General features: G+C 39.8%; 1 protein-coding gene across 1 annotated transcript in view; it reads left to right on the top strand.

Annotated features, from left to right (window-relative positions):
- The window catches only part of glis1b (GLIS family zinc finger 1b), a 66,872-nt gene that overhangs the window by 14,063 nt on the left and 40,480 nt on the right, over positions 1-12,329 (top strand).

Here is a 12,329-nt window from a genome sequence, read left to right as displayed (position 1 = left end):
GGATGTTGACTGCTGTGCACTCGATCTTTCGCACAGTTCCTCACTGTCGGTTTTGTCATCCGTTACACAATATTAACCACTTTGCTATGTCAGAGGTTTATTGAGCGTTTCAATTAAATAGCCGTTATTCTTAAAACAAGTTGAGTAGATCGTCCTCGTTTCGAGATTGAAAGAAGATGCTCTGAAACGAGGTAAACCACGTCGTCAACAAAAGTGAAGTCATCTCACTTCATGGCCGGACTGCAGTGCATCGTCAGATAATGACTGCACCGCAGTTGAATTCTCTCACATAGCTGGGCATTGTTGTGGTGTACTTTTTTTCTCTTGTGATGTGTCCTGCGTTGTAAAATAACATTTGTTTTGAGGATTCGCAGAAGTATTTAGTGACTTAAGTTTGAGTAGATCAGCTTACTTTGTGTGTTGAACTATAGGGTTTTAGAAACCAGTGACATGAAACAACACCAATAATCAAATCAAAATAAAAGCTTACCCTCTGTGCCTCTGCTGTCAAAGCAAATTTATGGGCTTTTGAAAAACCCATTTTCCCCAAAGAGCAGCTCCATTTTGGGGGTGACTTAACCCCTAATCATCCTGACTAGCTAATACTCATTGTGGACACACTGTGGAGAAGCACTGGCCTCAACTTTAACCAGAAACTTCAAAAGCAAAAGCAATTACTATGCATGCTTTGAACATATCATTTTCAAGTAACATTCCATTATTCTTCCTGCACTAAAACAACACAAAATAACAAAGAAGTAGGAAGTGAAATTGGATTCCTCTTTTGGTTTCCAAGACATCTGGTTTGGCCCTTGTTTTAAATAACTAGCATCCCCTCTGAGAATAACAGAAGGTTATGTGCACTGTGAGTAGGTAACAAAATAATCATTTTCAAATGTTGCTCCGCTCGAATGTGATCTAATTACCGTCACTTAAATGGAACCTCTCAGTTGGACCACCGACCATCGAGGGAATTTTCCTAACTATTCATTCATTTCTCCACCACTGCTGCTTCTAAAAGCATTAGAAATATACAGTAATTGCTGCAAATTGATCACTTGTTTTACAGAAGTCATATAAATCTCCACTCTTGTTCAACTGTAATCGATGGCAGGAGGCGGTGTTGGGCGAGAAGAAGAGCGAGTACCAGACGGGCCTTGACGCGCCTGCTACATGGAGATACTCTCATGTTCTGTGGTTGAGTTTGGCCACTGTCATTTCCGAGGAATTTCCTGCCATCTGTGTTTAATCGAAATCTCTCACAGATTTGGGATTCCATGTAAATATTGGGTGCTGGTTGAAGAGGACTGAAGGAGTACTGTGAGTTTTGTACCGACAGCCTCTTGGAATAAAACAGCCCATTGGCGCAGGGATGAGCTTGGCTAACATAGCAAGACTGCATAGTTTCACGCTGCTCTGATCACTTTACGAGTCTTTCTCACTGACTGTGTGGCTCAATGCTGAGTCGGCTTTTGTCCTGCCTATTGTAGTCATGCCTGGTGCATGGACTTAGGGATCGCAATGGTTTGTTGGTCGGTTTGTTGGTGCACCACTTGGGTCCAGACTAAAATATCTCAACAACTATTGGGTTGCAATGACATTTGGTCCAGATGTTCATGTTTCCCTGAGGATGAGTGGTACAGTAATTAACTTTGGTCATTACTTAACTTTTCCTAGAGCGCCACCATCAGGTAAAGTTTGTATTTTTCCAAATACTATGATTCATTACAAAATTCCTGCTGAACTAATGACATTTCCATTAGCCTCAGCTAAACATTGTACCTGCTAAACATCAGCATGTTAGCATTGTTATTGGGAGCATGTTGCCATGCTAGCATAAGCATTTAGCTCCAAGTTCAAATATATATTCATATATATTCAATTCATATATATATATATATATATATATATATACTATACTATATATATTTTTTATTTTTATATATATAAATAAATATATATATATTAAATGTATATATATATATATATATTTTATATACATATATAAATAAATATATATTAACAATTTGTATATATATATATTTTGATATATATATAAATAAATATATAGATATTAAAATGTGTATATATATTTTTTTTTTTGATATATATATATATATATATAAATAAATATATTTAAATATTTATATATTTTGTGTTTTCTATATACATATATAAATAAATATATATATATTAAAATGTGTATATATTATATATATATTTTTTGATATATATATATATATAATAAATATATTTAAATATTATATATTTTGTGTTTTTCTATATACATATATAAATAAATATATATATATTCAAATGTATATATATATATTTTTTGGATATATATATATAAATAAATATATTTAAATATTTATATATTTTGTGTTTTTCTATATACATATATAAATAAATATATATATTCAAATATATATATATATAATTCCTTTAACTTCTCTTAAAAATTGATGTTTCTTTCTTATATAGGATGTTATACATTTTGTTATACCATATTTATTCCATGCTTAACTTAGCTGGCCAACTACTTTATCATACTTTTCTTCTCTTGTAGATATGTAAGTTATCTCACTGGCTGCACATGCGTCGTAAGAATATGAACATAATATCTAAATGTATGCAATTCTTCCTAATGATAAAAATAATCGTCATAATAATCAAATGTACATGTATTTATAATAACAAACTTAACTAAATATAAAGTTGATTTTGGCTCATTGTGTGCACATTTTTAGGAACTTTAAACAACAAACATAAGAAACACTTAACAGAACGGTCACTTTTCTTTATGCCGTTTGCATTAAAAAGAGGGAAAAAATATCAACAATGTTTTTATTGCTTTGCCACATGGAATAAAATGAACATGAGAATAAAGCCATCTTCTCAAGTGACCTCTGTTTGACAAAAGTTATTCTAATAACCCAGTCTTTCAGTATAGTACAGATTTATTGTGCTATTATAGTACTTCTGACAAATCGAGGGCCATGCTGATGTTTGACAAACGGATCTGATTTCACTACAGTTTCCGAGGGACGTCTGCTGTGTTTTGGTACAACTTGAGCCGGCACACAGACAAACTGAGGCCTATTGTTCGAAGGGGGAAAACGCAGCTTCTGCACTAAATCGCCATGTTTATTTTTTACAGCAGATTTATATACACTGGTTATTCTCATGAGTGAACACACACACACACACACACACACACACACACACACACACACACAAGTACACGCGCACACAGAAAAAACACTCAAAGTAGTCTGTGCAAACACGCATTCAGGATCTAAATCCTTTTACATAAACACTGATGTAAAAGGCTGTGCAGTAACACTATTTATGTTTAGTTGTTGCAGGAAATAACTAGATTCTGTTGAGAAGTGTCTCACCTTTAACACTTTCTGCGAGGGTGTGGTTGCGCAGAGTGCTCGTCAGTCCTCTGGACTGGCATCGCTCTGCCAGTATTTACTGCCGCCTTCCCAAACAGAGCAGCCTCTTGTTTGACTTTGAAGCACCTCCTGATCCTATGCCGAGGTTGTTGGCCTGGCTCCGGAGCCGTGTTGTTCACCAGCCCTATAAAGGTGTCCGTCACTGAGCCAGGGCGTCCCTGTCACGTCCGGCAGCCAAGTGCATCATGTCTTGTCAGTCTGTCGGTCTATCGAGTCAGTCTGTGGTCCTGACTGATGCTTTGTACACAGTTTGGACCTTTACAATTATGTGGCTTTTCACTCAAATTATAGGATGTGGTTTGGCTGAGCACGCCTTGTAAAGCTGTGTGATTGTCTGTGATTAATCCTGCCAATGTACAGATTTGCGGGGGAAATCCTGTTATGATAGTGATTGTCGGGATTGAATTGTGGCTACGAGCAGCTTTTGAAGTGGTTTGCTGACCATGCACATTTTTGTTGTATTAACAAACGCTCTAAAACAGTTTGACTAGAAGATAGTTAATTTTGCAATAATCAATCATTTTTTTTTACTGCCTTTCCCAGAGGTCATTGTGCAAACTCTGCACTATGAGGTTGTTTCCTTGGATTTACTTGTGATTAAGTCTGGGGTTTTCTGCACGCTGAGCTCGGCTGTTTTTCTCTTCAGATTTCATCATGTGGTTATTGTTGCTTATGCTTATTACTCAGTTCTGTTGGTTCTGATCATCTCACTGTTATAGCTGTAGAAAATGTTAACGCTTCACTTCCCGAGCAATCAGATCATTATTTAAAGACCTGCTCACACTGAGGTTATAATAGCAAATGTAAAATAATATTCATATGTAAAAGAGAGCAGCAATATGTGAAAACATGGAAATGATGCATCAACGCCTCAGAATATAAACTCAGTTGCCAGAAAAACTAGTTAACAAAGAGGGTCGACTAAATATTAGGAAGACCTTTGAGTGTAATGTAATTCAATTTAACAGCATCACAAACTGTAGCCTCCAAAACTACCATTAAGTTGTCATCAGTTGTTGCATTGAAAGCTCCTTCACTGACATCATTTGAGTAAATCAGTCCGAGGAACCACCTGCAACAAAGCTGCGAATGAGCTGCATCAGAGGCCAGTCTTTAAAATTCAAACGTTACTTCTGACTGACTGATCTGAGCTTAAATCCATATGATCTGCAGGTACCATTGTTTTCCAGTCTTTCTCCCATTGATGTGAATCACCTGTTGATAGATTTGTTCTCACAAGGGCTGGCCTGGGGGGCACGACCAGTGACAAAGTGCTACCACCAGGTGGTGACATGCACAAGTGTAAGGTTTTAATTATGTTAATCAAGGAGTGCAGCTGAGAAAATGATTGGATGTGACGGTAAGTAGGATGTTGTTGGAAGTGATCAGGAATGACCACAGCCGTTCAGCGCATCTTCCTCTGTGAGAATTAAGTGTGAGTGTATTCTTGTGTGTGTGTGTGTGTGTGTGTGTGTGTGTGTGTGTGTGTGTGTGTGGGAGAGAGAAAGAATGAGAGGAGTGTCTGCGTGTGTGTGTGTGTGTGTGTGGGGAGTCAGATAATCCCACATTTTCTCCTGTGTTTGGGTTTTTTTTGACTTGCAGCGCCCCCTCTTTAAACCATGTGGTAAAGTGGTTGGTCTTCTGGACTCGGCAGGCACCGAGCCTGGCACTGGGATGCGATGGGGGTGGGTGGAGTTGGGGATGGGAGTTGTTGAATGCCAACTATTTGTTTGTGTTCATGACTGCGGTTAGCACTGCTCCATTTAAAAAGCCTGGTATTATGAGAACGCCTGCTTCCCACAACATGTGCCTTCTTCGCTAAAAGGCAGGAGAGATAATCATTTACCGACCACCGCATTCATCAGTATGAAAAACTGTGTTGCCACTTAGTATGAACAACCAGACGTACCCGCAAAGAGGTTTGCTTGGACGACTGGGCTCAGTTGTTATATGTACTAATGATTTTTCCTTTAATGTTATTACTCGTTGGTAGAAGTATTTTTATGTCCTGTGCCCAGAAATAGCCGAAGCTTGTAGCAGGAGTCCCTCTCCCTCCCTTAGCCTTTTGTATTCTTGGAGCTAATCGGAGGTTATTGTGTGACCGAGATGACCATGAGAAAACCGGGAGGAACAAAGATACCAGGTTCAGAGCGGCTAAAGTCAACTAGAACAAATTGATTTTATCCTGATGAAAGTTCTCATGTCTTCTGGTACTAGTAATCCTGCTACAAAAACACTGACATTTCTGTGCTCCGACTGTAATTTAATAGAGTTTTTCTTCTTCCCTCGCTCCGCACCTGCTTTAAGAAGAGCTTTCTCTGCAGACATTGTTATTTTTCATTTACTTGTGCCCTCAGGTTTTTCAATCTTACATCCATTACTAAGCAAACAAATAAGTTCCGGCCTATACCGCAGACACAAATATAGACATGAGTTATGAGATTCAGAGAAGCCAGGGAAGGCTTTGGACCCTAATACACAACATCTGCACCCGACAACCAGAGCATCCCTCTACAAAGTCCTGCAGACTGCTGTCACACACTTGTATCTGTTGACCTGCCTCCTGTTGAAAGAGAGAGGGAGGGGGGCGGGAGGCTAAGGGCAGGTGGGGGCAAACAGGAATAAAATGATCATTATTAACTATTTAAGTGCTGAGTGTTATGATTTATGGAGCCAAAGTGGGGCCAGTTGAGGTGTCACAGTGGATTTCCAGAGGCATCTGTCTTGTGGTTTTGGCAGCTTGTTGTACCTTGGGTTCAGATGTTTGCATCACACTCCCCCTCCCTCCCCCCCCCCCCCCAGCCTCCTCCTACTTTAAGCACAGTACACCTCTGATCGTTCCCCTTTCCTTTCCCTAAACCATCTATCCATCTGCACATCTGCTTTTCATTGAAGCCTGCATGTCTCTGAAGACCTGAACGCATTAAACGCTGGCACAAGCACAGTCTCAGTCTGGCACTTAACACAACGCTTAGGTGACTTAAAAGGGAGAGGCGAGAATTATAGAAAATGAAGTGTCACCGAAATAAAAAATCGCCTCAGATTACCACCAATTACACTTAATAATGCCGTCCGGACCATCTGCTGATCAGATGGAGGACCGGTGTTGTCTGCGGAGAAATAATGATACCTGAGAGTGCGAAAAAAGAAAAGAAAAAGGAGAGAGATTCATTGAAGGAGACAGCGACATATTTAACTACGTGATGATGTGGTTTGATCTTTACTGTATGGACTGGAATGCTTTGTATGGTAATGCAGTCATAACTGCGTATTTTGGGATAATAGCCATGTTGTTTCAGAGGGGTTAATTTCGGCTAGATTGGAGACATGTGTCTGCTCTACTTTATTAGTCATTTATTAGTCACTGAGGTCAGGGGAGAGTTTTTTAGCCAAGGCACAACACTGCTGAACTTGAACATGACTCTGACCATCAGCCCCTGAGGCAGCCTGTATAGGTGTACGATTTCAGCGCACCCTAACTGGCCATGAGCCCCGATGTGAAATTCATCCAGTATGTGAAGCGTGTTCAACAATCAATGTAATCACCGTCACAGTGACCGCAAACCATCCACTGAAGAGTGAGTCGTGCCCTAATTATGAGAATTATCGAGTCTGCATCCCTTCATTGTTCCTGTCTATTGTCTTATTGTCCAGCCTCCATGGTCACGCTGGCTACATTAATCAGCAGGAGAAGGATTAGAAAGCTCTTTCCACTCACGATCACGATGCATCGGAGTTTTGCGGCTCCGTGCGCCGTATTCTTAAAGATTTTGACAAGTAGGAAGCGTGACAAATGTATGAGATCAGAGCAGGCGTGTTGCAGGGTGATTGGAGCGTCCCAAACCTCAGCCAAAGGAATAATCATACGTGTCCCAAAACAAGTTCTCCAATAACTACGTATATCCCTTTTATAATTACGCTCTCGTTTGAATCATTGATGTATGTGTCCATGTGCAATGGAGCATACTGCTCCTTTAACTTTAACGTCTCCTCAGCACGTCTCAGTGAGCTCCTCGGTTCACCGTCGTCCTGCAAGTGATGATCACTGAAAGGAACGTGCTACTTTAATTATACAAGAGAGGAGAGGAGGCAGAAATAGATACCATGTGATGACATTTTTGGAACGGAAGATACCACTTTAGATTGAACAGAGTATTATTAGACAGCATGTTATCAACAGGGCTTGTGTCTTGTCCTTGTTCCAATTGTTTTGTTTTGTTTTAAGAGACAATAGAGTCCTTATTTGTGCTTACGTCTTTAGTTGTCAATGCTGACTTCAGTGACTCTTTGTGAGGACGAGCCAGCACATCTGCACATGGTCTCCTTACTGAACTCAACATTTGCCCCCGGTGCTTCTGGCACCGTCCTACCTCTTTCTTTCTCTGTCTTTCGTTCTGCCCCTGTGTCCCTGATCTCACGCCCTTACAGTACCACTCCTAATTGGGCCTGAATGCTAGCAACTGTGTGTTTATCAGAGTGGCATCCCACCCTGCATGTTCTAAGGTGCTCACTACACTTGGACACAATAGTGAACTCCATTTCCATAGATAATCTGCAGGGATTAACTCTAAATGCAAGGATTTCTTTAAAATTACTGTGCCTACAGATCGAGATCAATTTAAAAAGGCCCCTGTGGAGTTTTTGTGTGTGAACAAAGCAGTGTATCCTTGAAGCATTTTGTTCCTCATAAAACATGTGCAAAGGTGGCTTTTAGGAATATTTTGGAACCTGTATCGTGTACATGTACGCTAACTCGATAGTAGTCTTCTTGTTCTTCGTGGTAAGGCTTTACGTATCGTGATACAGGGGTAACCATATCTTCCAATACTGCAAGCAAGGCAATATACTGTTAGTTAAGAATCGATAAAGTGCTTTTGAGAATCGATTTAATATCACAAAGCATTCACGAGCGTAAACCGGCGGTAGGAATGCATATCGTGCAGTTTTATACGGTGTATGGTATCGTGTTGGCCGTGAGCGTGTGCACGTGCATGATACAAAGACTCGTGAAAACATTGCCCCATATAAGTGGTGAAAAACCTTTAATGTTTTTTTATTTTTCAGTTGGTTACACACACACACACACACACACACACACACACACACACACACACACACACACACACACACACACACACACACAGAGAGAGAGATTCTTTAACAGCTTTAAGTTTTCCCCAGAACATAACACGGAACAATTTTAATCCAGAGCCAAAGGAATGTAAAGTATGATGAGCACACAAGCTGCGCAAAATGAATACAAAAAAAGTACAGAGAGAAAGAGAGAGAGCGGCGAGAGAGGAGAAGAGAGAGAAAGGAGAAAGAGAGAGAGGAGAGAGCGAGAAAGATAAAGAGAGGGGGAGAGAGAGGAAAGAGAGAGAGGAGAGAGAGAGAACTTCCTCCCCTCTTCTCTTCTTCTCTTTTCTGTCCTCTGTCTCCTTTCGCTCTCTCTTCTCTCTTCCCTTCTCTCCTCGTTCTCCTCTTTTTTCTCTTTTTCTTTTTTCTCCTTTCCTCCTCCTTCTTTTTTTTTTTTTTTTTTTCCACACCCATACCACCATCATCCCACCCATACCAACTCCCCGTTTTTTCCCAATACTCCCAAACATAACACTACTCTAAACCAATCCAGATTATATAACATATACAAACACACAACACCAAACAATACCACAAACAACCACCCCCGATCACCTCATAAATACCAACTAACCATCAAACCAAATCATCCACCACATCTACCCTCTCATCACCATAATAACCTCCTCCACACTGAAAACCCTCCACCCCCCCACTCCCCGTCACATAATTATCCAATGGCCCCAAACCCTGAATTAAACATCCACACAAACCTCAACTCTAATAACACCAACCAAACACATAGAGAGAGAACTAGAAGAGAGGGAGAGGAGGAGAGAGAAGAGAGAGCGAGAGAGAGAAAGAGGAGAGTGAAGAGAAGAGAGATAGAGAGAGAGAGAGCAGAAGGAGAGAGACAAGAAGAGAAAAGGAGAGAGGAGAGAGAAACGAAGAGGAAAAGCAGAGAAATGAGAAAAGAATAAGAAAGTATAAGAGAGTACTAATTCTACCGAGTCAGGCTCTATCTCTACATCCTATCTCTCTCTCTCTCGCTCTCTCTCTCTCTCTCTCTCCTCTCTCTCTCTCTCTCTCTCTCTCTCTCTCTCTCTCTCTCTCTCTCTCTCTCTCTCTCTCAATATTTTTTTTATTTCAATTTCAATTTTCTTTATTGGCATGACAAATCAATGCATCTGTGTTACCAAAGCGAAGGAAACAAACTAAAAAGAGAGGAATAATAAACAATAATACAACTGATATTAATAATGAAAGTAAATATTGGATAATTATTATATAATTGAAGATAATAAACATACACTCTACAAGTCCCTGAATATATATAATACATGTCAAGCAGATATTACGCTTGTATGAATATATTCATGAGATACATTTGACATATTATGACTTGGTAATTATATTTATATTTTTTATTTTGAGATATTCTGTTATTTGGATATCTATGTTGAGGGATTGATAACAGAGGAGTTTGTGTTTATGATACTCTGAGGCCTACTGACCATGCTGTTTAGCTCAGTGTATCTCGGAACACACACACACACACACACACACACACACACACACACACACACACACACCTCCTGTCACTTCGGTTGGATGTCTTACATTTCACCTCAGACCCGATGATCTCTCTGGCTTCCACCTCCTGATCAAACTCGGCTCTAACACACGATGAAATGTTCAAGGTTAAATTACCATGGCACATTCAATATAAACTGAATTTACAGTTGGGTCCCATCCAAGCCACCATATGTTGAGGAGCCTGCTTCCCCAACTGGAGCATGACTGATACTGTTGATGTAGCAAAGCTCTAAATCACAGGAGCGCTTATTTTCTGCAGCAAGACCTTTAACACTCATTTGACTTCCTGACTTTAATGTCCTGGAGACACATTTAGAAGGTGTCTCTAGGATGGAGATACTTAAGTCTTTAAGTCTTTTTAGGTACTACTACCTGTTTTTATTCAAACCAGTAAATTAAAGTAGTGAAAATCAGATGCTTGCAGACCCCCAGATATATTTGTAACGTCCCTTTAAAGATCACAACAAGAAACAACCATGACTTTAACTCTGCTGGATGTTTAGGTAGGCAAGAGTCTGTGCAACAACTTCAAAAGAGATAATATGTTAGTGTTGTTCTTACAGCTTGTTTCCGCTGCCTCCAAGTGGCCAAAGAAATCTGTCATTGCACGTTTAAATAAAAGTCTTGCCTGATGTAGAAGAAGTGAAAGGTTCCGAAATATGTTGTCAAATATTTGCCAGCTTTAATTTTTTTAATTGGTTCTAAGGACAAATTGCAGAAGTTTGGTACCAAAAGTATTGAGAATCAATAGCCAGCCCAAATAGGTGTAGTGTTTTACATGCAAAGCAAGCACAGTACAACCTCTGCTTAATGATGTCTGGCAGTGAAGATATTTCCCCAAGCATCCTGCTGGAAAACAATGGTAGCTTTATTCTGCTTTAGTAGAATAATCTGCAGGTAATATGTGTTCTGGGATCATCCCTGTCTTCTCTCTATGTCTAACACATTTACACGATGGACTTTTTCCTGGCGAACAACCATTCTGCATTGTGAAACAAAGCTTTTGAAAGAGCATTGTCTCATAATTCGGGTTACATCTACCGGGGCTGCCTGGTGTGGGTCTGTGTTTTATATGGCGGTGGCTATGTGTGTGAGAGAGAGCATGTGCGTTCAGTCAAGGCTTCGTTGACTGACTGCCAGGCCATTCAGTGCTTTATGATGACATCGTTTTTTATTTGGTTGTTTGTGTATTTGTGTGCATGCACATGGACAGTCGAGGCCTAATTAAGAGATCACTGATGATATTAGTCATCTCCATCCTGACTCATGTCACTTCTGGCTTCCCTGATTCAATTACTCCTGACTTGAGGCAGAGAAACACTTGGCTTCACATCAGCGGGCCTTGAAACTTTCATACAGTAACAGTTATACACGCTCAGCCAACAAGCAGTGAAAAAAAAAGGAAAGAAGTAAAACAAAAAAAGCCAGCACAATCCAGAATTTGATAAATAGAACGATTTGTATTGCTGGAAAACAGACCCGAGCTGAAAGACATCTTGCCTTCTGTTAACGGCTCTGAGTGAAACCAGCGTTGTTCCTACAGTCCCCTGGCGATACTCGAGTGTTTGCGTTGCTAGCTTTGCCTTCTCTCTACGTCTTTGTGTTTCAGCGGTGAGCCGCAACAAGACAAATGCAGAGGAGACTAAGGATACATCAACTGCAGGAGGGATATGTCAACAGACGTTCCTTAAACTGTAGATAACATGGCTCACAAAGTTCCCTTGTTTTCTCTTGTCTTTTGTTCGACCTTTTACTCTCTCGCTCCATCTGTTACTCATGTTGTAATATCTTAGTTAGTATTTTTACCTTTTCATCTGCAGCTCAAACCCTTATATCCTTATCTTTCCCCTCAAGTACCTTTTTATTTAATGCTTTTTATTATTTAATTTAAAGGCGCTTGGGTGACTTATTATTATTATTATTATTATTATATTATTATATTATTATTATTATTATTATTATTCATAGTGTGTGATAACATCATTAGGAGAAAATTGAATTTGAGAAATTGAGTTAAGAAAGTTGGAACAGGGGACGTGTGGCCGCCTACACATGAGTGTGTGTGGGGATATCGGCTTACCCTTCACAAATATTTCCTCATACATCGAGGCCCTCCCCTCGTTCGCTTTCATCTCTCTCTTTCCTATTTTTATTATGTTTTCGGTGCCATTCATGAAGCCTTTATATCCTCTTAAA

This window comes from Cottoperca gobio, chromosome 4 (assembly GCF_900634415.1).
Source record: "Cottoperca gobio chromosome 4, fCotGob3.1, whole genome shotgun sequence".
Classification (NCBI taxonomy): domain Eukaryota; kingdom Metazoa; phylum Chordata; class Actinopteri; order Perciformes; family Bovichtidae; genus Cottoperca; species Cottoperca gobio.
The sequence above is the reverse complement of the archived record's forward strand: the minus strand, read 5'-3'. Positions and strand labels throughout refer to the sequence as shown.